Source organism: Aquarana catesbeiana, linkage group LG04 (genome assembly GCF_042186555.1).
Source record: "Aquarana catesbeiana isolate 2022-GZ linkage group LG04, ASM4218655v1, whole genome shotgun sequence".
NCBI lineage: Eukaryota > Metazoa > Chordata > Amphibia > Anura > Ranidae > Aquarana > Aquarana catesbeiana.
Window position 1 is genome coordinate 230994735 of NC_133327.1, and position 26437 is coordinate 231021171.

Here is a 26437-nt window from a genome sequence, read left to right on the forward strand (position 1 = left end):
GCCACATCATCCATGGACCAAGAAGATTCAATGGACTGACATCCTAATTCCTGATATCTCTTCATTTATTATACTAAGAGATGGTTCTCTATAAAAAACCTATATTTATAACTGAATGTAACTGCATTCTGATAGTCACACACTGTGTGCGATCATGTTACATTCCAGTTATATTTCTTATTACTTCTGATTCATATAGCCTTAGAATATATAAGTGAAATAAGGAAATTCTTGTTCAGTTATATATTATCAGGTAATAACAATAAATTTATTACTTTTTAGGACAAATATGTTCAATAATCCAGAAGTAATGGAAGCTTTTTCTTTCTTTGCTTAAAACAAATATATTATTACCTAACTAGTTCCTAGAATTATGTTTTTGTTTATTCTAATCTGAAGCAATACAACCTCAATTTTATGAGTTAACATATCTAAACAGTTACATATGAATAAAATATGTAATTGTTTACCCTAAAAGAGTTAAAATCCCAAAATAATTCAAACTATCTTCATCAATACCAAAGTTATTAACAGTACCTTTCTAACTGAATTATTTAGCCTAGGGCAAGACTAACCATATACAACCACCCTGGAATAAATAATTTCAACAAAAACTATATTCTGCACTCCAATTAATGAAACATCATTTTGATGTCTTTTGACATAGCACTTCTCTCCTGTAAGCGGAAGATCCGTGTACCCCCATTAGCCCTCCTCATTCTCCCAACCATATTATGTGGGAGTGTGACGAAGGCACTTATTCCCCTGAGAGAGATATTTATTCTCTTTCACGGGTAAATTGTGATTACTTGCAAAAAATAATTTATGCAATGTATCATCTAATCTCATATGTTTTTTGTTTACTCTTTGCTCCAGAATTCACTGGTTTCTTTTCTATCTATTCATCTCTTCAGTCCACACAGGTTGATCTGCGCAGTCAGCTCTGCATAACAAAAAGTAAGTCAAAACTATTTGATCTATTGCCATGGCACCACTGAATATACTTTCCCTGAATGTTCAGGGAATAAATGTCCCTCAAAAAAGGACCAAAGCCTTCCGTACTTTCCATAACAAGAAGGCTCACATAGTATGCCTCCAAGAAACACACTTCACCAAAGATTCTACTCCAAAATATATTTCTCCTTTTTATATACAAATTTACACAGCTTCTGCCTGTACCAAGCAAAGGGGAACTCTAATTGCATTTCACCGATCCACACCATTCACCTTATCATCAGAAATTAAAGACCCAGAAGGTAGATACCTGATACTCATGGGTTATATAATGGATACAGCAATCACGGTGATTTCCTACTACGCTCCTAACAAACAACCTACACCATTCCTCTCACATATATTACAAGTGATTAATACACACAAAATAGGAACAGTGATAATGTGCGGGGATTCGAACCAGGTCCTCTTCCCATTTCTAGATAAATCACCTTTTACACCATCCAAAATAACCTCTAGATTACCTTTTTCTCAGCTTCTTTCCAAATACAATCTGGTAGATTCATGGAGAGAAAGTAACCCAATGAAAAAGAAATTCACTTATTTCTCGCACCCTCATCAAACCTTCACCAGAATAGATCATATTTTTCTAACAATAGGAATGATACCAGAAATTATTGCATCAGATATTCCGTGGTCTGACCATAATGCAGTATACACTACTATAGCCTCAGCCATACCAAAAGCACATGACCCAACGTGGTACTTACCGGACATAATGCTCAAACACCCACTACATCAGATGGCCATTGAACAAGCTTTAAAGGAATACATATCAATTAATAATACAACAGACATCTCCCCAATAACACTGTGGGAAGCTCATAAGCCTGTCTTGCGTGGTACAATACAAAGACAAATGGCACTATTTAAACGGGAATGCAAAAATCTAGCAAAAAAACTAGAACTCAATTTTAATGCAGCCTACATATCATTTCAAGATAATCCATCTCAGAGTACAAAATCTCATCTGGAAAAATCTAGATTGGAATACGATCTATTTCTCACTGAGTCAGTTGATAAATCCCTCAAACGCTCCAAACACAATTTCTACATGAATACAAACAAACCAGGTACATATTTGGCTCGGGCATTAAATTCAACTAACAAATCTTTCAAACCAATACGTTTGAAATTATCAAAAAATTTTTACACTTGTAATCCAGTTAAAATAGTCCATAAATTTCACTCACATCTCGCAACTTTATACAAGACAAACAATGAATTTAATCCTACAGAGGCTGAATCCTTCTTCTCAAAAATAACCTTACCTAAGTTATCTCAGAATCAAAAAAGCAGTTTGGATGAGCCTATAACTATAGATGAAGTTGCTAACGCCATAAAAGAACTAAAACTTAACAAAAGACCAGGCCCAGACGGCTACTCGGCTTTATACTATAAAACATTCTCAGAAATACTCTCTCCCATTCTCACTGAAACTTTTAACAAACTTCTAGATGGACATTCTTTTCGGCAAGAAACACTAATGGCAATTGTTTGTATGATCCCAAAACCCTTTTCTGATGATACTTCCTGTGTGAATTATCAGCCTATCTCTCTGTTAAACCTCGATATTAAATTATTAGCAAAAATAATAGCAAAACGCCTCAATAGCATTATAGGAAAATTAATACATAGAGATCAAGTAGGCTTCATGCCAAATAGACAGGCAGGCGATAATATACGCAGGGCAGTGTTATTGGCACATATTGCTAAAAAACGGAAAATCCCTTTATGTTTTCTATCTCTCGATATTAAGAGGGCATTTGACACAGTATCCTGGCAATATATGCAATATTCATTACAAAAATGGGGTTTTGGACCCCACTTTTTAACATGGATCAAAGCATTATGTAATAAACCCAAAGCCTATATAAAATATGCTGGATACAAATCTGAAGCCTTTAATATCGAAAGAGGTACCCGACAGGGTTGCCCATTATCTCCCTTATTATTTGCCCTTATACTCGAACCCATGGCCCAATACATCAGAACAAACCAAACTATAACTGGCATTGAAGTAGGAGGTATTACACACAAATGATGTATATTTGCAGACGATATATTACTTTTTCTATCATCACCACAGGTCTCTGGTCCTAACTTAATACCAGCTCTTGATGGATTTGCAGCCCTATCCGGCCTTATGATTAATCCTAAGAAATGCCTAGTGCTTAATATTTCACTCACAAACATGGAATTGATCCCGGCTAGGGCTGCACTCCCATTCACATGGGCAGAAAAATCAATCCCATATCTTGGAATTCATTTAACAGCATCTCATTCTGACTTATTCTCAACCAATTATCCTCCTGTATTAAGACAGATCACAAATCTAATAAAACAATGGTCGCAACTTCCTTTATCCTGGATAGGGAAGATTAATGCAATCAAAATGACTATTCTACCCAAATTGCTTTATCTATTCAGAGTCCTCCCTATTCCAATTCCTTCCTATTTTTTGAGAATAGTACAAAAAAGAGCAACTTCGTTTATATGGGGCTCTTCTAAACCACGTATACCTATACACACACTACATCTTCCCAAAAATAAAGGAGGCCTGGGATACCCTAATTTTACTAACTACTACAGAGCAGCACATTTGGCCAGTCTGTCCAAATACCATGCAAAACAGGAAATCCCATTATGGGTATTTATAGAGGCTTCAGAAAATGACCCTCTATTAATATCAAATTTATTATGGCTTGATCCTAAAGACCGCTTTAAAATTCATAATCCCATAACTAAACACTTCCTATCTCTCTGGGATAAACTAAAAACCAAATATCAGTTACAATCTCCACACAATCCTCTCCTTTCTTTTATCAGTAATCCGGCCTTTTATCCGGTATGGATCTACCCAAATTCTTTTAAAGCTTGGACAACATCAGGCATTCAGACACTAAATTACTTCATAGCATCTAAATCATTCCTTTCATTCCCATCGCTTAGAGAAAAATATGATCTACCAAACTCTGAGATATTTAGATATCTCCAAATCAAAATTTTCTATACACCATTCCTAAAGGGGATACACCATTATCCCAATTATCCATTTTTGAATCAATCTGTACAAAAGATCCATTTGCTAAAGGTACAATTTCATCACTTTATAATCAATTATATGGAGTAGCAAATCTTAATAGACCCTCTTACGTTCAGCGGTGGGAGGAGGACCTGGGACGAACTTTAGAAGACATGGACTGGTCTAACATATGGCTCACATCTAAGTCATCTTCACCCAACATCTTAGCACTGGAGACAAATTATAAAGTCCTAACTCGCTGGTACCTTGTACCCGCTAGAGTGGCAAAATATTCACCTAATACCTCAGCTCTTTGTTTTCGAGGATGCCCAGAAATAGGCACATATTTACACATATGGTGGACGTGCCCAGTAATCCAAACCTTCTGGAAGGAAGTCTTCGTGATTGCATCTAAAATATTTAAAAAAATAATACAACCAGATCCATATTTAACTTTACTTAATCTAAAACCAGAATGGTTAACACTCTCTCAATTCAAACTTATGATCCAACTAATAACGGCTGCAAAACAAACAGTGGCCAAGGCATGGAAATCTCCTACATTGGTACTAGCAGAAACAATTCACAGAATGAATAATACAATGTCCCATGCTAAGATGGTAGCCATCGATCAAAATCAAATTCCAAAATTTGAAAAACTTTGGCATCCTTGGATAAAACAACAGTTCCTGTCAAACTTCAATGACTCTGTCCTGTTGCCATGGTAACAGATTAAATGACTTACAGAGACACCCATTCTAAGGCTTCAAAGAGAACTAAAAAGAATAATAAACTGACGAGTGGGACAACCTTGTGGACCATACCTCTACCTTTCAACCCTTTTTCTTCTTTCTCTTTCCTTTTCTCCACCTTACGATTAAAGCTCATTATCAGAATGTATTTGACCTATATACACTCTACTTGTAAACAATATGTATAGTAGGTATAAATCATTTAAATACCTACAAAAGTAACTAAGGAAATGATATATATCTTTAATTTAGGTTTACGTGAACCCAATGTTTAATATTTGAAATTTCATGATATTTACCTATATAAACCCTACTGTAAAACAATGAGCTTACTTTATAGATCCTTGTAAACTTACTTTATGTATCTTTATAACATTGTATACTCAATAAACTTCTTTTGACAAGGAAAAAGTGTTTGGGGACCTGGGTCCTGCCCCAGGGGACATGGATCAATGCAAAAAAAAGTTTTAAAAACGGCCGTTTTTTCAGGAGCAGTGATTTTAATAATGCTTAAAGTCAAACAATAAAAGTGTAATATCCCTTTAAATTTCGTACCTGGGGGGTGTCTATAGTATGCCTGTAAAGGGGCGCATGTTTCCTGTGTTTAGAACAGTCTGATAGCAAAATGACATTTTGAAGGAAAAAACTCATTTAAAACTACCCGCGGCTATTGCATTGCCGACAATACACATAGAAGTTCATTGATAAAAACGGCATGGGAATTCCCCAAAGGGGAACCCCGAACCAAAATTAAAACAAAAAAATGACGTGGGAGTCCCCCTAAATTCCATACCAGGCCCTTCAGGTCTGATATGGATATTAAGGGGAACCCCGGCCAAAATTTAAAAAAAAAATGACGTGGGGTTCCCCCTAAATTCCATACCAGACCCTTCAGGTCTGGTATGGATTTTAAGGGGAACCCCGCGCCAAAAAAAAAAAAAAAACGGCGTGGGGTCCCCCCAAAGATCCATACCAGATCCTTATCCGAGCACGCAACCTGGCAAACGTCAAGGCAGTAGCTTGACGTTTGCTTTAATCAAACCGGAACTAAACACATATACCATGACAGGCCAATTCAGTAAGGAAATGCACAAAGGGCCTAAGGCAAAAATTGTTAAAGAGGGCCCTTACAACCTTTGTACAAAAATATTAATACAAATTATGTTTACATTTGAAAATTCACCATGTGAGAGTATTTATTTTTATATTTCATGTACTTATGTTTTATTTATTAACGCTATGTTACAACTATGCTAACACTTCATGATATATGATTGAACTATACTGTATATATAGTTTTCTCAGGAATGTTTGGGATCAGATAGATCTCTCACAAGATAAACATTTTTTTTTGGGGGGGGGTCTTTTTTTTTTTTTTTTATTGTTAAATAAGACTGTCTCTTTGTCCAAAAACACAATTAAAGATGCCCGTATGACAGTGTACATAAGTACCGAATCCCATTCAAATGTGACATTTTTTACCCCCCTCATAGTGAAAGGAGGCACAGCCTATGTAAGCGTGGCAGCTATGCTCTGAATTCAGGAACAGTGCAGCATCATTGCTACATCATCACAGAGAGCTTCATTAGGTTGATTACACTGGCATGCTCAGCAGGTATTTGTGGGATTTGCAGGGGAGAGAGAACATTTTAGGTACAGATGCAGTTATAATAAAGTGCTGCTAAACATATTTTTTAATGGGACACAATAGTTCCACTTTAACCGTTTCCCGACCAGCGCATGCAGATATACGTCGGCAGAATGACACTGGTGGGCAAAAGGGCGTACAGGTATGTCCCCTTTAAGAAGCGGTGCTGCGGGTGCACGCGCGCCCGCTGCATTCTCCATGACTGTGGATCCCGCAGACTCGATGTCCGCCGGGTGCCCACGATCATGTCACGGAGAGGTAAGAATGTAGAGATGCTTTTGTAAACAAAGCATTTCCCCGTTCTGCCTAGTGACGGGACAGAGATCACTGTTCTCTGTCATCGAGAGCAGTGATCGCTGTCATGTGTGTTGTAGTCCCCTCCCCCCACAGTTATAATCACTCCCTAGGACACACTTAAATCCTTCATCGCCCCCCTAGTGGTTAACCTCTTCACTGCCAGTGTAATTTACACAGTAATCAATGCATTTTTATAGCATTGATCGCTGTATAAATGACAATGGTCCCAAAATAGTGTAAAAAATGTCCAATGTGTCCGACATAATGTTGCAGTCCCAATAAAAATTGCAGATCGTCGTCATTACTAATAAAAAAAAATTAATAACAAAAATGCCATAAAACTATCCCCTATTTTGTAGACGCTATAACTTTTGCGCAAACCAATCAATATACGCTTATTGCGATTTTTTTTACCAAAAATATGTAGAAGAATACATATCAGCCTAAACTTAGGAAAAAATAGTTTTTTATATATTTTTGGGGGATATTTATTATGGCAAAAAGTAAAAAATAATGTGTTTTTTTTTTTCAAAATTGTCGCTCTTTTTTTGTTTATTGCGCAAAAAATAAAGACCGCAGAGGTGATCAAATACCACCAAAAGAAAGCTCTATTTGTAGGAAAAAAGGACATCAATTTTGTTTGGGTACAACATTGCACGACTGTGCAATTGTCAGTTAAAACGATGCAGTGCTGAATTGCAAAAAAGTGCTCTGGTCAGGAAGGGGGTAAATCTTTCCGGGGCTGAAGTGGTTAAGGTGAGTCAGAGAAATTGATATGTGATTGTCTTCAGTCCTTTCACAATCAATCCTCAGTCACCAGATAGTATTGACCTCCTTGTTATATAACAAGAAAAGTCAGTGAGTTTTTTGAAGTTGTCATTTTTGCCACAATTTTTTGGTAAATGAAGAATTTATTTTTACAAGTTGTCATTTACCGTATTTATCGGCGTATAACACGCACTTTTTTCCCCTTAAAATCAGGGGAAAGTCGCAGGTGCGTGTTATACGCCGATACCATGCGATCCCGAGCTGTCAAAACTTAAAAATCGCCGACCGCGATTTGAAAATGGCGCCGCCGGCGCCGAAATACACAGAGCCGGTCCTCGGCTCTTTCCGGCGGCTCTCGTTCACTTTCGGCTCCACTCGTAGTCCCGAGCGGAGCTATCCGAACCTACTCAGCTAAGTTCGGATAGCTCCGCTCGGGACTACGAGTGGAGCCGAAAGTGAACGAGAGCCGCCGGAAAGAGCCGAGGACCGGCTCTGTGTATTTCGGCGCCGGCGGCGCCATTTTCAAATCGCGGTCAGCGATTTTGAAGACAGGGGATCGAAGGCTGCACTGGGGAAGGCTGCACTGGGGAAGGCTGCACTGACAAGGCTGCACTGACAAGGCTGCACTGACATGGCTGCACTGACATGGCTGCACTGACAAGGCTGCACTGACAAGGCTGCACTGGGGAAGGCTGCACTGACAAGGCTGCACTGGGGCAAGGCTGCACTGAGAAGTCTGCAATGATGGGCATTTAAATGTAAGTTTTTTTCCCTTCAACTTCCCTCCTAAAAGTTTTTTTTCCTTAAAATTCCCTCCTAAATTAGGGTGCGTGTTATACACCGGTGCGTGTTATACGCCGATAAATACGGTAGTTATTTTTCAACACAGTATAGGCACAGTTAGAATCACACTCCAAAACTATGCCTCCGTGTATAGGGACTGTTCACAGCCTAGATGCATAGAGGGGCCCAAAATCCTAGGAGCATCTTTGGGCTTTTAGGAAGCATAAATTAAGCATACATTTAGCATCTAATTTCCTGACTAGATATCACAATTTTGGAGGCTCTGGAGCACCAGGACAGTGGAAACACCTACAAAATGACCCCATTTTGGAAGCAAATACTATAGTTACATAGTTAGTTAGTAAGGTTGAATAAAGACACCAGTCCATCCAGAGTGAGAGTGGGTTTGTGTCTACAATTATCCCTACCCCTGTACATTGTGTCTCATTAAGATGCTCATCTATTATATTATTATTTTTATTTAAGGTACCCATATAGCGCTGTCAATTTTTAGACAGCGCTACACATATATATCACGCCCTACCCTCAAGGAGCCCACAATCCAAGGTCCCCAACTCACATTCATATACTAGGGCCAATTTTTGGACAGAAGCCAATTAACCTACCAGCATGTCTTTGGAGTGTGGGAGGAAACCGGAGTACCCGGAGGAAACCCACGCAAGCACAGGGAGAACATGCAAACTCCAGGCAGGTAGTGTCGTGGTTGGGATTTGAACCAGTGACCCTTTTTACTGCTAGGTGAAAGTGCTACCCACTATACCACTGTGCTACCCAAATAGGTATTCTCTGAAAGGTATTCTCTGAAAGGCATATTAAGTCTTTTGAAAATGTAATTTTTGCCACACCTTTTTGGAAAATGCATGAAAGAATATGAAAAAGTTATCAATTAATAAGATATTTCTAGCACACATGATACTTATATATCAGGTATACTTAGAATTACAACCTAAAATACATTATGCCTCCTGAGTATGGTCATACCACATGTGTGAGACTTTTTCACAGCCTAGCCACACAGAGGGGCCCAAAATCCAAGGAGCACCTTCAGGCGTTCCAGGGGCATGAATTACACATTGCAGGGGGGCTTGTTGCCATACCATCTGAAGGGTTTATGGTCGTGCTTGTTAAAGGTGGAGAAAGCGTTAGGATTCTTGAGGAGTGACTTGGTTAAATTGATGATAGGCAACTCCTATCCTCATATTGATTAGTGGTTCCAAATTAATAATAACTACTGCAGTAGGGAACAGACACAAAAGATACTCTCAGCATCTTTCCAAATTACTGTTCTGCTTTATTATGACGCAATTGAAGGTTTTTATGCACATAATTACGTAGGTATCACATTAATATTACAATTGTACATTTATGGTAACAAGGGGAGTTACATAGGCAGGCTAATTCTAATCAGGACTAGGGATGAGCTTCGAGTTCGAGTCGAACTCATGTTCGACTCGAACATTGGCTGTTCGCAAGTTCGCCGAACAGCGAACAATTTGGGGTGTTCGCGGCAAATTCGAATGCCGCGGAACACCCTTTAAAAGTCTATGGAAGAAATCAAAAGTGCTAATTTTAAAGGCTAATATGCAAGTTATTGTCATAAAAAGTGTTTGGGGGGGGGGCAGGAGGCGGAGCCTAGCGGAGCAGACATGCATTGTTAGAGCTCCACACCGCTGAGGAGAAAAGAGAAGGACAAAGCGGAGCCTGCAGGCTCAAAAGGTATCCATTTGAACCTTTTTGCCCCAGGGAACAAACTGTGAAAGTTTGGGCAGGAAATATGGTACTGGGAGGAAACCGTGGCAGAAATAAAAATCACCTCACAAAGAGCTCACAGGCACTCACTGCAGCTGAAGCAGCTCCAGTCACCTCACAAGATACAGCATCAGGGCGCTCTCACAGACAGAAAATGTCACAGCAAGACTCTCCATTTGAGTCAGATACAGAACAAATCCTCTCACAAACTTCTCCACAAGCCTCCTCAGTATCCCCAGTAATATTATTACAATTTGAAAAGATGCTTCATAAGGCTTTAAAACAAACCTCAGACCAAATAACAAAAAGCCTAACCAAAGAAATAAGAGAACTGGGAAACCGCACCGCAGCCTTAGAAATAAAAATGGATGAAATTGAAATTACAACCCAAGAAAATATAACAGAATTGGAACAATTCAAAAAAGAGAATTTAATACTTCAAACTAAGCTCGAAGATTACGAAAATAGAGCCAGACGTTCAAACTTGCGCATAAGGGGAATACCTGAAACTGTGACAGACCTGCAATCTACTATTACTGCTCTATTACAAGAACTAAAGCCAGATATCCCTATTGAACGTTTAGAACTGGACAGAGTACACAGAGCCCTCACAGCCAAAAAGAAAGATGGACCCCCACGTGATATAATCACAAAATTTCATTATTACAGAACGAAAGAACAAATACTAATTGCTGCAAGAGAAAAAAAGGAACTTAATTTTCAAGGACACAATTATCAAATTTTTGCTGACCTATCCCAACTTACTATTACTAAAAGACGATCCATCAAACCCCAACTAATGGAACTGCAACGCCACAACATTATGTATCAATGGAGCTTCCCCTTTTCAGTCAGATTTAACTACCAAGGTACAATTTACAGAAGCAGATCAACAGATGAACTACAACAAACCCTTTTAAAATTAAATCTGACAGAACCCACAAGCAGCAACACTCCCACACGCAGAAGAATGGCATCATCTTCACCTTCAGGCAGCACCCAGAAAATTTCAGAACAAAATGGGAATCATCATTCTCACAAAAGAGGCCGTTATGCCACATCATCCATGGACCAAGAAGATTCAATGGACTGACATCCTAATTCCTGATATCTCTTCATTTATTATACTAAGAGATGGTTCTCTATAAAAAACCTATATTTATAACTGAATGTAACTGCATTCTGATAGTCACACACTGTGTGCGATCATGTTACATTCCAGTTATATTTCTTATTACTTCTGATTCATATAGCCTTAGAATATATAAGTGAAATAAGGAAATTCTTGTTCAGTTATATATTATCAGGTAATAACAATAAATTTATTACTTTTTAGGACAAATATGTTCAATAATCCAGAAGTAATGGAAGCTTTTTCTTTCTTTGCTTAAAACAAATATATTATTACCTAACTAGTTCCTAGAATTATGTTTTTGTTTATTCTAATCTGAAGCAATACAACCTCAATTTTATGAGTTAACATATCTAAACAGTTACATATGAATAAAATATGTAATTGTTTACCCTAAAAGAGTTAAAATCCCAAAATAATTCAAACTATCTTCATCAATACCAAAGTTATTAACAGTACCTTTCTAACTGAATTATTTAGCCTAGGGCAAGACTAACCATATACAACCACCCTGGAATAAATAATTTCAACAAAAACTATATTCTGCACTCCAATTAATGAAACATCATTTTGATGTCTTTTGACATAGCACTTCTCTCCTGTAAGCGGAAGATCCGTGTACCCCCATTAGCCCTCCTCATTCTCCCAACCATATTATGTGGGAGTGTGACGAAGGCACTTATTCCCCTGAGAGAGATATTTATTCTCTTTCACGGGTAAATTGTGATTACTTGCAAAAAATAATTTATGCAATGTATCATCTAATCTCATATGTTTTTTGTTTACTCTTTGCTCCAGAATTCACTGGTTTCTTTTCTATCTATTCATCTCTTCAGTCCACACAGGTTGATCTGCGCAGTCAGCTCTGCATAACAAAAAGTAAGTCAAAACTATTTGATCTATTGCCATGGCACCACTGAATATACTTTCCCTGAATGTTCAGGGAATAAATGTCCCTCAAAAAAGGACCAAAGCCTTCCGTACTTTCCATAACAAGAAGGCTCACATAGTATGCCTCCAAGAAACACACTTCACCAAAGATTCTACTCCAAAATATATTTCTCCTTTTTATATACAAATTTACACAGCTTCTGCCTGTACCAAGCAAAGGGGAACTCTAATTGCATTTCACCGATCCACACCATTCACCTTATCATCAGAAATTAAAGACCCAGAAGGTAGATACCTGATACTCATGGGTTATATAATGGATACAGCAATCACGGTGATTTCCTACTACGCTCCTAACAAACAACCTACACCATTCCTCTCACATATATTACAAGTGATTAATACACACAAAATAGGAACAGTGATAATGTGCGGGGATTCGAACCAGGTCCTCTTCCCATTTCTAGATAAATCACCTTTTACACCATCCAAAATAACCTCTAGATTACCTTTTTCTCAGCTTCTTTCCAAATACAATCTGGTAGATTCATGGAGAGAAAGTAACCCAATGAAAAAGAAATTCACTTATTTCTCGCACCCTCATCAAACCTTCACCAGAATAGATCATATTTTTCTAACAATAGGAATGATACCAGAAATTATTGCATCAGATATTCCGTGGTCTGACCATAATGCAGTATACACTACTATAGCCTCAGCCATACCAAAAGCACATGACCCAACGTGGTACTTACCGGACATAATGCTCAAACACCCACTACATCAGATGGCCATTGAACAAGCTTTAAAGGAATACATATCAATTAATAATACAACAGACATCTCCCCAATAACACTGTGGGAAGCTCATAAGCCTGTCTTGCGTGGTACAATACAAAGACAAATGGCACTATTTAAACGGGAATGCAAAAATCTAGCAAAAAAACTAGAACTCAATTTTAATGCAGCCTACATATCATTTCAAGATAATCCATCTCAGAGTACAAAATCTCATCTGGAAAAATCTAGATTGGAATACGATCTATTTCTCACTGAGTCAGTTGATAAATCCCTCAAACGCTCCAAACACAATTTCTACATGAATACAAACAAACCAGGTACATATTTGGCTCGGGCATTAAATTCAACTAACAAATCTTTCAAACCAATACGTTTGAAATTATCAAAAAATTTTTACACTTGTAATCCAGTTAAAATAGTCCATAAATTTCACTCACATCTCGCAACTTTATACAAGACAAACAATGAATTTAATCCTACAGAGGCTGAATCCTTCTTCTCAAAAATAACCTTACCTAAGTTATCTCAGAATCAAAAAAGCAGTTTGGATGAGCCTATAACTATAGATGAAGTTGCTAACGCCATAAAAGAACTAAAACTTAACAAAAGACCAGGCCCAGACGGCTACTCGGCTTTATACTATAAAACATTCTCAGAAATACTCTCTCCCATTCTCACTGAAACTTTTAACAAACTTCTAGATGGACATTCTTTTCGGCAAGAAACACTAATGGCAATTGTTTGTATGATCCCAAAACCCTTTTCTGATGATACTTCCTGTGTGAATTATCAGCCTATCTCTCTGTTAAACCTCGATATTAAATTATTAGCAAAAATAATAGCAAAACGCCTCAATAGCATTATAGGAAAATTAATACATAGAGATCAAGTAGGCTTCATGCCAAATAGACAGGCAGGCGATAATATACGCAGGGCAGTGTTATTGGCACATATTGCTAAAAAACGGAAAATCCCTTTATGTTTTCTATCTCTCGATATTAAGAGGGCATTTGACACAGTATCCTGGCAATATATGCAATATTCATTACAAAAATGGGGTTTTGGACCCCACTTTTTAACATGGATCAAAGCATTATGTAATAAACCCAAAGCCTATATAAAATATGCTGGATACAAATCTGAAGCCTTTAATATCGAAAGAGGTACCCGACAGGGTTGCCCATTATCTCCCTTATTATTTGCCCTTATACTCGAACCCATGGCCCAATACATCAGAACAAACCAAACTATAACTGGCATTGAAGTAGGAGGTATTACACACAAATGATGTATATTTGCAGACGATATATTACTTTTTCTATCATCACCACAGGTCTCTGGTCCTAACTTAATACCAGCTCTTGATGGATTTGCAGCCCTATCCGGCCTTATGATTAATCCTAAGAAATGCCTAGTGCTTAATATTTCACTCACAAACATGGAATTGATCCCGGCTAGGGCTGCACTCCCATTCACATGGGCAGAAAAATCAATCCCATATCTTGGAATTCATTTAACAGCATCTCATTCTGACTTATTCTCAACCAATTATCCTCCTGTATTAAGACAGATCACAAATCTAATAAAACAATGGTCGCAACTTCCTTTATCCTGGATAGGGAAGATTAATGCAATCAAAATGACTATTCTACCCAAATTGCTTTATCTATTCAGAGTCCTCCCTATTCCAATTCCTTCCTATTTTTTGAGAATAGTACAAAAAAGAGCAACTTCGTTTATATGGGGCTCTTCTAAACCACGTATACCTATACACACACTACATCTTCCCAAAAATAAAGGAGGCCTGGGATACCCTAATTTTACTAACTACTACAGAGCAGCACATTTGGCCAGTCTGTCCAAATACCATGCAAAACAGGAAATCCCATTATGGGTATTTATAGAGGCTTCAGAAAATGACCCTCTATTAATATCAAATTTATTATGGCTTGATCCTAAAGACCGCTTTAAAATTCATAATCCCATAACTAAACACTTCCTATCTCTCTGGGATAAACTAAAAACCAAATATCAGTTACAATCTCCACACAATCCTCTCCTTTCTTTTATCAGTAATCCGGCCTTTTATCCGGTATGGATCTACCCAAATTCTTTTAAAGCTTGGACAACATCAGGCATTCAGACACTAAATTACTTCATAGCATCTAAATCATTCCTTTCATTCCCATCGCTTAGAGAAAAATATGATCTACCAAACTCTGAGATATTTAGATATCTCCAAATCAAAATTTTCTATACACCATTCCTAAAGGGGATACACCATTATCCCAATTATCCATTTTTGAATCAATCTGTACAAAAGATCCATTTGCTAAAGGTACAATTTCATCACTTTATAATCAATTATATGGAGTAGCAAATCTTAATAGACCCTCTTACGTTCAGCGGTGGGAGGAGGACCTGGGACGAACTTTAGAAGACATGGACTGGTCTAACATATGGCTCACATCTAAGTCATCTTCACCCAACATCTTAGCACTGGAGACAAATTATAAAGTCCTAACTCGCTGGTACCTTGTACCCGCTAGAGTGGCAAAATATTCACCTAATACCTCAGCTCTTTGTTTTCGAGGATGCCCAGAAATAGGCACATATTTACACATATGGTGGACGTGCCCAGTAATCCAAACCTTCTGGAAGGAAGTCTTCGTGATTGCATCTAAAATATTTAAAAAAATAATACAACCAGATCCATATTTAACTTTACTTAATCTAAAACCAGAATGGTTAACACTCTCTCAATTCAAACTTATGATCCAACTAATAACGGCTGCAAAACAAACAGTGGCCAAGGCATGGAAATCTCCTACATTGGTACTAGCAGAAACAATTCACAGAATGAATAATACAATGTCCCATGCTAAGATGGTAGCCATCGATCAAAATCAAATTCCAAAATTTGAAAAACTTTGGCATCCTTGGATAAAACAACAGTTCCTGTCAAACTTCAATGACTCTGTCCTGTTGCCATGGTAACAGATTAAATGACTTACAGAGACACCCATTCTAAGGCTTCAAAGAGAACTAAAAAGAATAATAAACTGACGAGTGGGACAACCTTGTGGACCATACCTCTACCTTTCAACCCTTTTTCTTCTTTCTCTTTCCTTTTCTCCACCTTACGATTAAAGCTCATTATCAGAATGTATTTGACCTATATACACTCTACTTGTAAACAATATGTATAGTAGGTATAAATCATTTAAATACCTACAAAAGTAACTAAGGAAATGATATATATCTTTAATTTAGGTTTACGTGAACCCAATGTTTAATATTTGAAATTTCATGATATTTACCTATATAAACCCTACTGTAAAACAATGAGCTTACTTTATAGATCCTTGTAAACTTACTTTATGTATCTTTATAACATTGTATACTCAATAAACTTCTTTTGACAAGGAAAAAGTGTTTGGGGACCTGGGTCCTGCCCCAGGGGACATGGATCAATGCAAAAAAAAGTTTTAAAAACGGCCGTTTTTTCAGGAGCAGTGATTTTAATAATGCTTAAAGTCAAACAATAAAAGTGTAATATCCCTTTAAATTTCGTACCTGGGGGGTGTCTATAGTATGCCTGTAAAGGGGCGCATGTTTCCTGTGTTTAGAACAGTCTGATAGCAAAATGACATTTTGAAGGAAAAAACTCATTTAAAACTACCCGCGGCTATTGCATTGCCGACAATACACATAGAAGTTCATTGATAAAAACGGCATGGGAATTCCCCAAAGGGGAACCCCGAACCAAAATTAAAACAAAAAAATGACGTGGGAGTCCCCCTAAATTCCATACCAGGCCCTTCAGGTCTGATATGGATATTAAGGGGAACCCCGGCCAAAATTTAAAAAAAAAATGACGTGGGGTTCCCCCTAAATTCCATACCAGACCCTTCAGGTCTGGTATGGATTTTAAGGGGAACCCCGCGCCAAAAAAAAAAAAAAAAACGGCGTGGGGTCCCCCCAAAGATCCATACCAGATCCTTATCCGAGCACGCAACCTGGCAGGCCGCAGGAAAAGAGGGGGGGACGAGAGTGCGCCCCCCCCCTCCTGGACCGTACCAGGCCACATGCCCTCAACATTGGGAGGGTGCTTTGGGGTAGCCCCCCAAAACACCTTGTCCCCATGTTGATGAGGACAAGGGCCTCATCCCCACAACCCTGGCCGGTGGTTGTGGGGGTCTGCGGGCGGGGGGCTTATCGGAATCTGGAAGCCCCCTTTAACAAGGGGACCTCCAGATCCCGGCCCCCCCCCTGTGTGAAATGGTAAGGGGGTACTTTTACCCCTACCATTTCCCTAAAAAACTGTCAAAAATGTTAAAAATGACAAGAGACAGTTTTTGACAATTCCTTTATTTAAATGCTTCTTCTTTCTTCTATCTTCCTTCATCTTCTGGTTCTTCTGGTTCTTCTGGCTCTTCTGGTTCTTCCTCCGGCGTTCTCGTCCAGCATCTCCTCCGCGGCGTCTTCTATCTTCTTCTCCTCGGGCCGCTCCGCACCCATGGCATTGGGGGGAGGCTCCCGCTCTTCTCTTCTTCTTTTCTTCTCTTCTTCATTTTCTTCTCCGGGCCACTCCGCAACCCATGCTGGCATGGAGGGAGGCTCCCGCTGTGTGACAGCGCTCCTCGTCTGACAGTTCTTAAATAATGGGGGCGGGGCCACCCGGTGACCCCACCCCTCTCTGACGCACGGTGACTTGACGGGACTTCCCTGTGACGTCACGGGGAATGCCACAGGGAAGTCCCGTCATGTCCCGTGCGTCAGAGGTGGGCGGGGTCACCGGGTGGCCCCGCCCCCCGTTATTTAAGAACTGTCAGACGAGGAGCGTCGTCACACAGCGGGAGCCTCCCTCCATGCCAGCATGGGTGCGGAGCGGCCCGGAGAAGAAAATGAAGAAGAGAAGAAGAGAAGAAGAGAAGAAAAGAAGAAGAGAAGAAGATGAAGAAGAAGAGAAGAGCGGGAGCCTCCCCCCATGCCATGGGTGCGGAGCGGCCCGAGGAGAAGAAGATAGAAGACGCCGCGGAGGAGATGCTGGACGAGAACGCCGGAGGAAGAACCAGAAGAGCCAGAAGGACCAGAAGAACCAGAAGATGAAGGAAGATAGAAGAAAGAAGAAGTATTTAAATAAAGGAATTGTCAAAAACTGTCTCTTGTCATTTTTAACATTTTTGACAGTTTTTTTGTGAAATGGTAGGGGTACTTTTGTACCCCCTTACCATTTCACACAGGGGGGGGCTGGGATCTGGGGGTCCCCTTGTTAAAGGGGGCTTCCAGATTCCGATAAGCCCCCCACCCGCAGACCCCCACAACCACCGGCCAGGGTTGTGGGGATGAGGCCCTTGTCCTCATCAACATGGGGACAAGGTGTTTTGGGGGGCTACCCCAAAGCACCCTCCCAATGTTGAGGGCATGTGGCCTGGTACGGTTCAGGAGGGGGGGGCCGCACTCTCGTCCCCCCCTCTTTTCCTGCGGCCTGCCAGGTTGCGTGCTCGGATAAGGGTCTGGTATGGATTTTTGGGGGGACCCCACGCCGTTTTTTTTTTTTTTTTTGGCGCGGGGTTCCCCTTAAAATTCATACCAGACCTGGAGGGTCTGGTATGGAATTTAGGGGGAACCCCACGTCATTTTTTTTTTAAATTTTGGCCGGGGTTCCCCTTAATATCCATACCAGACCTGAAGGGCCTGGTATGGAATTTAGGGGGACTCCCACGTCATTTTTTTTTTTTTTTATTTTGGTTCGGGGTTCCCCTTTGGGGAATTCCCATGCCGTTTTTATCAATGAATTTCTATGTGTATTGTCGGCAATGCAATAGCCGCGGGTAGTTTTAAATGAGTTTTTTCCTTCAAAATGTCATTTTGCTGTCAGACTGTTCTAAACACAGGAAACATGCGCCCCTTTACAGGCATACTATAGACACCCCCCAGGTACGAAATTTAAAGGGATATTACACTTTTATTGTTTGACTTTAAGCATTATTAAAATCACTGCTCCTGAAAAAACGGCCGTTTTTAAAACTTTTTTTGCATTGATCCATGTCCCCTGGGGCAGGACCCAGGTCCCCAAACACTTTTTATGACAATAACTTGCATATTAGCCTTTAAAATTAGCACTTTTGATTATTCATGTTCATGTCCCATAGACTTTAACGGTGTTCGCGTGTTCGAACGAACTTTTTTCCTGTTCGCATGTTCTGGTGCAAACCGAACAGGGGGGTGTTCGGCTCATCCCTAATCAGGACTCAAAAGAATGTAAACATGCACTGAAAACATTATTAGTGCTGTGTGCACAGTGAGGGCAGTGTGCAATACATATAAAATAGAATACAATTATTTACAGAACGTACAAATTTCCATTACAGGAGGTATGAGCCAAGTCGCCGTCGTGATAAGTAGAGTGCTGTAACTCATATATATATATAAGGGGATCGTAGAGATATTTTCTTGTGAGATTGGTAGGTAGCGTTAATGAATGCTTGCCACCGTTGGGAGAAATGTTTTTCGGAGCCCATTCTGTGGGACCAAATTTCCAGTTGTACTCTATATAACAATAATCTTAGTTCCCTTTTCACCTCCATGATGAAGGGGGGTTGCGAGGAAATTCAGTGCTTGAGAATGATCTTCCGAGCTGTGAGAAGACAGATGGAGATCCCTTGAGGGAGATGATGCAGTCGGGGAGAGGCTTGGGTCTGTGCATCTGGAGTGTTTTTGTGGTATCCAAACAGCATAAGAATGGGGTCCTTGGGTATTGTGATCCTGGTTATGCCTAGAACGTAGGATTTAACTAGGTTCCAAAAAACTTTAATTATTGGGTTAGTCCATGGCTGGTGGAAGAGTGTGGGTCGTGACTCCTTGCAAAGAGGGTAAAGTTTCTCCCCTGGCGAGTCCTGTGGGGTGTCATTTGTCATTACTTTCAGAGTTGCTTTGTAGCCTTTTAGAAGCAGTTGAGGGAGGTTGTCCAAATGGATATCCTTGCCCCAGGTTTTAGAGGCTATGTTTTCAAGTGGTATTGTGAAATAAGTTAAGAGGAGGTCGTAGATATGGGAAGTAGAGATGTTTCTCATTGTAATGAGCTTGTTAATAAAAGAAATTTGAAATCTTGCTAGTGGTTTTGGGAAGATTTTGTTAGCAAAGGTTGAAAGCTGCATAACATGAAAAAAGTGATGTTCTGGAAGTCCGTGTTCCGATGCGATATTTTGGTAAGGTTTAAGCCAACCACTGGTTGTATTGTAGAAGGAGGTAATTCTAGTTAATCCTTTAAGTCTTCATGTGTGGAATGCTTTATTTTGGATGGATGGTGGGAACACGGGGTTGCCATGTATCGGTAGGTGAGAAGAGATGTGCGGAGAAACCCCCATACGTTTTCTGACTTCCTTCCAGGCAATAACTGTGTCCCGTATGAGGAGATTTTGGCATAGGTTGGGAGGGAGTGAATTGAGGTTACTATGGAGAATAGATGTTAGATCATATGGATGTGCCATAGCAGACTCCACTCCTTAATTAGTGAACTTTGAGCCCTGGACTATCCAATCTAGCCCTAGGCAAAGTAAGCAAGATAGGTTGTATAATCTAATAAAAGGTAGACCTGCCCCCCCTCACTCCTCGGGAGATATAATTTTGTGAGGCCTATACAAGGTTTTTTGCAGCACCAAAGAAAGGCCACAAGAGCTCTGTTGTTCTTTTGTATATCCTTGTGTTTTTTTTTGTTTTTTTTAAATCAAAAAGGTTTTTATTGAACAAGTTTACATAGCTTCCATTATACAAGCATCATACAGTAATATACATTCATGTGAAGGGAACATTTCAATCATCATTTATTACCGAAAGTTCTATAACATTCCAGTGCTCCACCACTCTATGATCAATAATCTTTCAAAGAGCCTCATGGGCCCCCCCCCAGGACATTGTAACAATCTGGACATTACCAGTTCCTTAGGACTCAGTCCAGGGGTGTCCAGCCATGGTGCCCAAATCCTCTCAAATCTATTAGAGCTGCCACTATGTTGGTAAATGCATTTTTCCATATTGAAGGTGTTGCCCATATGCGTTATCCAAGATTTCACTGATGGCGGCGAAGCCGATTTCCAGCCAAGCAATATAAGTTTGCGTGCCTGAAACAGTGCCCTAGTGAGTGCTATTCTAGTCATCTCTTCCGGAACAATATCTTCTAGGACTCCTAATATACAGTGAATTGGGTCTAGGGGAATGTTAGTCTGGAACACTTGATTAAGTGTCCCCAGAACCTCACTCCAATACCTATGGAGTTTTGGACATCTCCAAAGTAGATGAAAGAGATCTCCTTAATGTCGTTCACATCTACTACATAAAGGATCTGGCCTTCTACCCATATTATAAAGTTTAAGTGGGGTGTAGTGCACTCTAAGTACTATATATAGTTGGGATACCTTTTGGGCCACATTGAGAGAACATATATTAATAGATTGAAGAGCTTCTTCCCATGGATCTCCCGTAATTGGACCTATATCCTGCTCCCATTGGGATGGTGCCCTAGTTGGGTGCGTTTTTAAAAGTTGCATCAGTAACATTTGATAACAATATGAGATAAATCCTTTAGTTTCTGTGCTAGACTGTATCAAATGAAAAATAGGGGTGGTTGACAGAGTCCAGCTTTTCCCTTTGTGTCCACCGCATACTTGAGCTGGATATAGGAATAGTACATAGTATTTGGCAAGTTATACTTGGCTTGTAACTCTGAGTACGTCATCAGCCTGCCATCTCTAAATATATTGGATAAGAGAATAACACCAAATGAGCGCCATTTGGGACCCTGTTGCAACTTTGCTAACTCAGTGTATGAGAGATTCCCCCATATTGGACTATATTCCATAAAACCTGTCACTTCTTGCAGCTGCCTTCCCTTGTTCCAGATTTTCTGTATCAAAGTGAGAGTGGGTGTCAGTTTGTTGGACTTGTGAAACAACTGGGCCTCAAGGCCCATCGGAATTGTTTCCGCTCCTGTCCCAATCAGCATTAACTGCACCGATGAGCCAGTCGGATCCCGGGCCATGGAACCAACCAGATTCTGCAACTGAGCTGCTATATAGTACAGCCAAGGGTTGGGTACTGCCAACCCTCCGCTGTCCTTGGGGTTTTGTAATTGTTCCAACTTGATTCTAGGGGTGCCCGTACTCCACAGTAGTCTTCGGAAAAGAGTGTTAACCACCCTAAAAATCTTTAAGTGTATCACCACTGGAGAGTTGTGTAAAAAATAGAGTAGCTGTGGCATTAGTATCATTTTTATTAAATTTGCCTTACCTGCTAGTGAGAGTTTGAGCCTGTTCCATGTATTAATCTTGTTCCTAAATCTGGACAGCAAGGGATGTATATTTAGATGACAATATTCCGCTAGTTTAGGTGAAATTTGTATGCCTAAATATTTGAATGATGACGTTACGGGAACCGAGCAGGAATCTGGCAAATTCACCACTCCCCTCTCGTCCAACAACATCAGAGCCGACTTAGACCAGTTAATTGTCAGGCCAGAAAAGTGGCCAAATCCGGCAATGATTTTTTCACCTCCACCAGAGACATTGTGGTGTCCCCCAGGAATAGCATCATGTCGTCAGCATACAGAATAATCTTTTCATGGAGGTCCCCATATTTAAATCCTGTAATCCCCTGACTGGCCCTTACTGCAGCCGCCAATGGCTCAATGGCAATGGCAAAGAGCAGGGGAGACAGGGGACATCCCTGCCTTGTGCCCCTGCTCAGAGCAAATGCATGAGACATCCTACCTGACATCATAATGGTCGCCTTCGGGGAGGCATACAGCAGTTTAACCCAAGCTGTGAAGCGATTTTCGAACCCAAACCTGGATAGTACCGCCCAGAGATATCTCCAGCCCACACTGTCAAACGCCTTGTTGGCGTCTAGGGATAGCAAAGCCCTGTTCCCCTCATTATCCGACTGTAACTGCATATTGAGGAATAGGCATCTGAGATTGGTGACTGTGGATTTTTGCGGCATAAAACCGGCCTGATCGGGATGTATTATAGAATCAATGATCCGGTTGACTCTAAGCGCCAGGACCTTAGCCAGGATTTTAACATCACTTTGAAGTAGAGATATGGGCCTGTATGAGCTCGGGTCAACCGAATCCTTCCCAGATTTCAGTAATAAAATTTTATTAGCTCTAGTCATGGAGGTTGGTAAACTACCTTCCCTAAGAGAGTCATTGAACACTTCCAACAGGTGTGGCATTATCCACTCGCCATATTGAGCAAAAACTTCCATGGGGACACCATCCTCTCCTGGAGCCTTGCACGTGGGAAAGGAGCATGCCGCATGTTGTAACTCTTCCAATGTCAGGGGAGCTTCCAGTGATTGTCTAGCCTCCTCAGGCAGAGAAGGCAGGTCAATCCCTGAAAGATAAGTCTCTAGCTCGTTATCTGTGTAATCATCCCTCGCTCCATAAAGATCCTTGTAGAAAGATGCTAGCTCTGACAAAACTTGATCCGGGTCATTGACCACCTTCCCACTGGCTGTGCGAATCGCTCCAACTGCCGGAGACAGTTGCTGTGACCTGGCTATTTTTGCCAACAGACGTCCCGTTTTTTCCCCTTCTTCGTAAAATGCCTGCTTGCTAAAAAACCTTTTGCGTTCTGCGGCGGAGGATCTCAAGCGGTCCAGTGAATCCTGGGCTGAAATCCATGCCTCCCTCGCAGAGTCTTTGGGGTCAGTAGCATAGATTAGTTCCAGCTGACGCACCTGATCCCCAACCTGTTCCAATAGTGCTGAGGAGTTTCTTTTGACTGTGGCTATCTCAGCAATAAACACTCCCCTAAGGTAGGCCTTAAAGGCTTCCCAGTTTTGAATTTTGTCTGATATATGTTTGTGAGAGTCAAAGAATCACTCTATCTGGCTGGAAATTCGTTCTGGGGAATTAAACAGTTTCAGCCAGAAGGCATTGAGCTTCCATGGCGCCCTAGGTAATGAGGTTGGGGGTTGGGCAATCAGCCACACAGCCACCGGCGAGTGGTCAGATACTCCACGTGGGAAATACTCTATCTTAGATATGCATTCTAGCAAATTAGGGGTGCCTATACTAAGGTCTATACGGGACAGGGAACCATGAGTTTTAGAGAAGCATGAAAACTGCTTTACTTTAGGGTTACGTATGCGCCATAGGTCGGTCCAACCTAGTTCCACAATTAGGCAACTGAGCGCTGTACCCCTGCCACCCCTAGGAGAAGGGACTGGGGGATGTCTATCCAATTTGGGATCTAGGTAGCAATTAAAATCTCCCATGATCAGCAGTGGGACATCAGGTTTGCCCGCCAGGTACGTCAGCAACAACTGCAACACCTCCCGCGAAAACGGGGGTGGGATATATATAAAGGCTATCAGCAATGTTAAGGTATACAACTTACAGTAAATGAATACAAATCTACCAGCATTATCCACTAGCAAGTCCAGTTCCTGGTATGACAGTGCTTTGTGTATCAGTACACTCACCCCACGGGAATAAGCGGTGTGAGTGGAATGATATGACTTGCCCACCCAAGCATACTGCAAACAACTCACATTGTCTCCCAGGAGATGTGTCTCCTGAAGGGCAATAATGGCTGGATGGAATTTGCGCAAACCAGAGGAGATCATGGTCCTTTTTAAAGGGTCATTCACTCCGCGCACATTACATGAAACTATGGGTGTGGATACCATTGCAAACATTCAAAAATACATTGGAAGGGAATTCCTCTGGAGATCAGAGCAGTTCGGGCTACATGGTTGCCTAAGTGCATTGGATTATGTTGCATCAAAGAGCACTTTTTCAGCAAAGGGTTTGCACAATGGAAGCTCTGTGTTCGTAAAGGGTGGATATTCTCGCGCAACTGCGCGGCAAAACAGTAGAAAACAAAACAAAAGTAGAAAGAAACTGTATTGAGAGCCCTGGATCCAGCCATGCCATAGCGCACACAGCTAGAACTGTCCAGAAGCTGTAGGGTATGTGGTCTGTTCTGAATATTAACGTCAACAGGGCTTTGTAACAGTAGCCATGCAACCCATGACTTCATACATCTTTTAAGCACCCGGCACGGTATCATCACCCGTGAGGGTCTGCGCTTCAAGTGAAAATAACTGGTGTGAAAGAAAGAACAATGTTTCTGCGGTTTTCACTCACTGTGTAAGCAACTAGTATAGTTCCTCTTCAGATTGATAAACATAAAAGGGGAATAGACGCCCTGCTATCCCCTGCATCTCTTCTGCCATATCTGGTTTATCTGGCTCCGTCATCACGGCCCTGGCGACGCAGAGCTTGCTCATTTTGATCCAGCCATGTCGCAGCATCTTACGCATTTTCAAAAAAGTGGTTCTGTCCGTTGGCCGTCACTCTTAGCTTGGCTGGGAACATCATTGCATAGGATAATTGTAGCCTTTGTAGCCTTTTCTTAACATCTGCAAATTTCGATCACCTGCGTTGTACTTCGGCGGAGAAATCTGGATAAAATGAGATTTTGGTGCCGTTATGTTTGATGTTGCCCTTTTCTCTGGCCAGTCTTAGTATCACCTCCCGGTCCTTGTAATTCAGGAGCCTGGCCAACATTGATCGTGGGGGGTTCCCAGGAGGAAGAGGGCGTGGGGGCACCCTGTGTGCCCTTTCCACTGTGGAAGAGAAAGCTTCTTTACCAAAAACTTCCTGTAGCCATTCTTCAATAAAGGTTGTGGGGTCACGTCCTTCCACTTTTTCAGGAAGTCCCACTATGCGCACATTATTGCGTCGCAGACGGTTCTCAATTTCATCAGTTTTACTAAGGGCTTGAAAGGCATTTTGAATGGCCATCCTGACATCTCTGTAAAGGGGGGGCAACTGGTCCTCCACGTCGCTCACCCAACCCTCCACTGCTGTGGTTCTTTCCCTGATCTTTTGTAGATCTTGGCGCATAAGGGACACTGTTTCTTTCAGCCCTCCAAATTTCTCCTTCAAATCATCTACAGAGGCAGTACATTTGTGCACAGCATGCAGGATTTCACTCAGAGATGGCTGGACATTGTCCTCTGTGGGGGAATCAGATGGATCAGACATGAGATCCTGCTGCATGTCTAATGGCACTGTGTCATCTAGCATGCTTGTATCTTCCCTGTTAGCCAGCTCAGAGGTGCATAAGGGCTGGGGGGAGCCATGCAGGGGGGAATCAGAGCGCCCAGCCAGCTTTTGAGCATAGTAAAGCATGTCTCTGGATTGCTCCTTGTTTTTAGGGAGATTGCTGGACTTACCCCCCTGTTCGGATCTCTTCTCTAGGCCGGACTGTGCTTTAGGAGGCTGAGACTGGCCGGCACCATCTTGGTCAGCTTGGGACTCCCAGGCCTCGGTCTCCGTTCAGTTCCCCGGGTCATCATCAGCTCAGGACGGTTAGCCAACAGCACCGGATGTCTCAAGGAGGTATCAGGCAGCTCTCTGGGGTGAAAACGGGCGAAAACGGTGGTGAGGAGAGGATATTAGACAGGATCATCAGCGGGAGCTCCGTGCAGCAGGTCTGCTCACATGCCTCGTCAGGCCACGCCCCCCCAGTATAACCTTG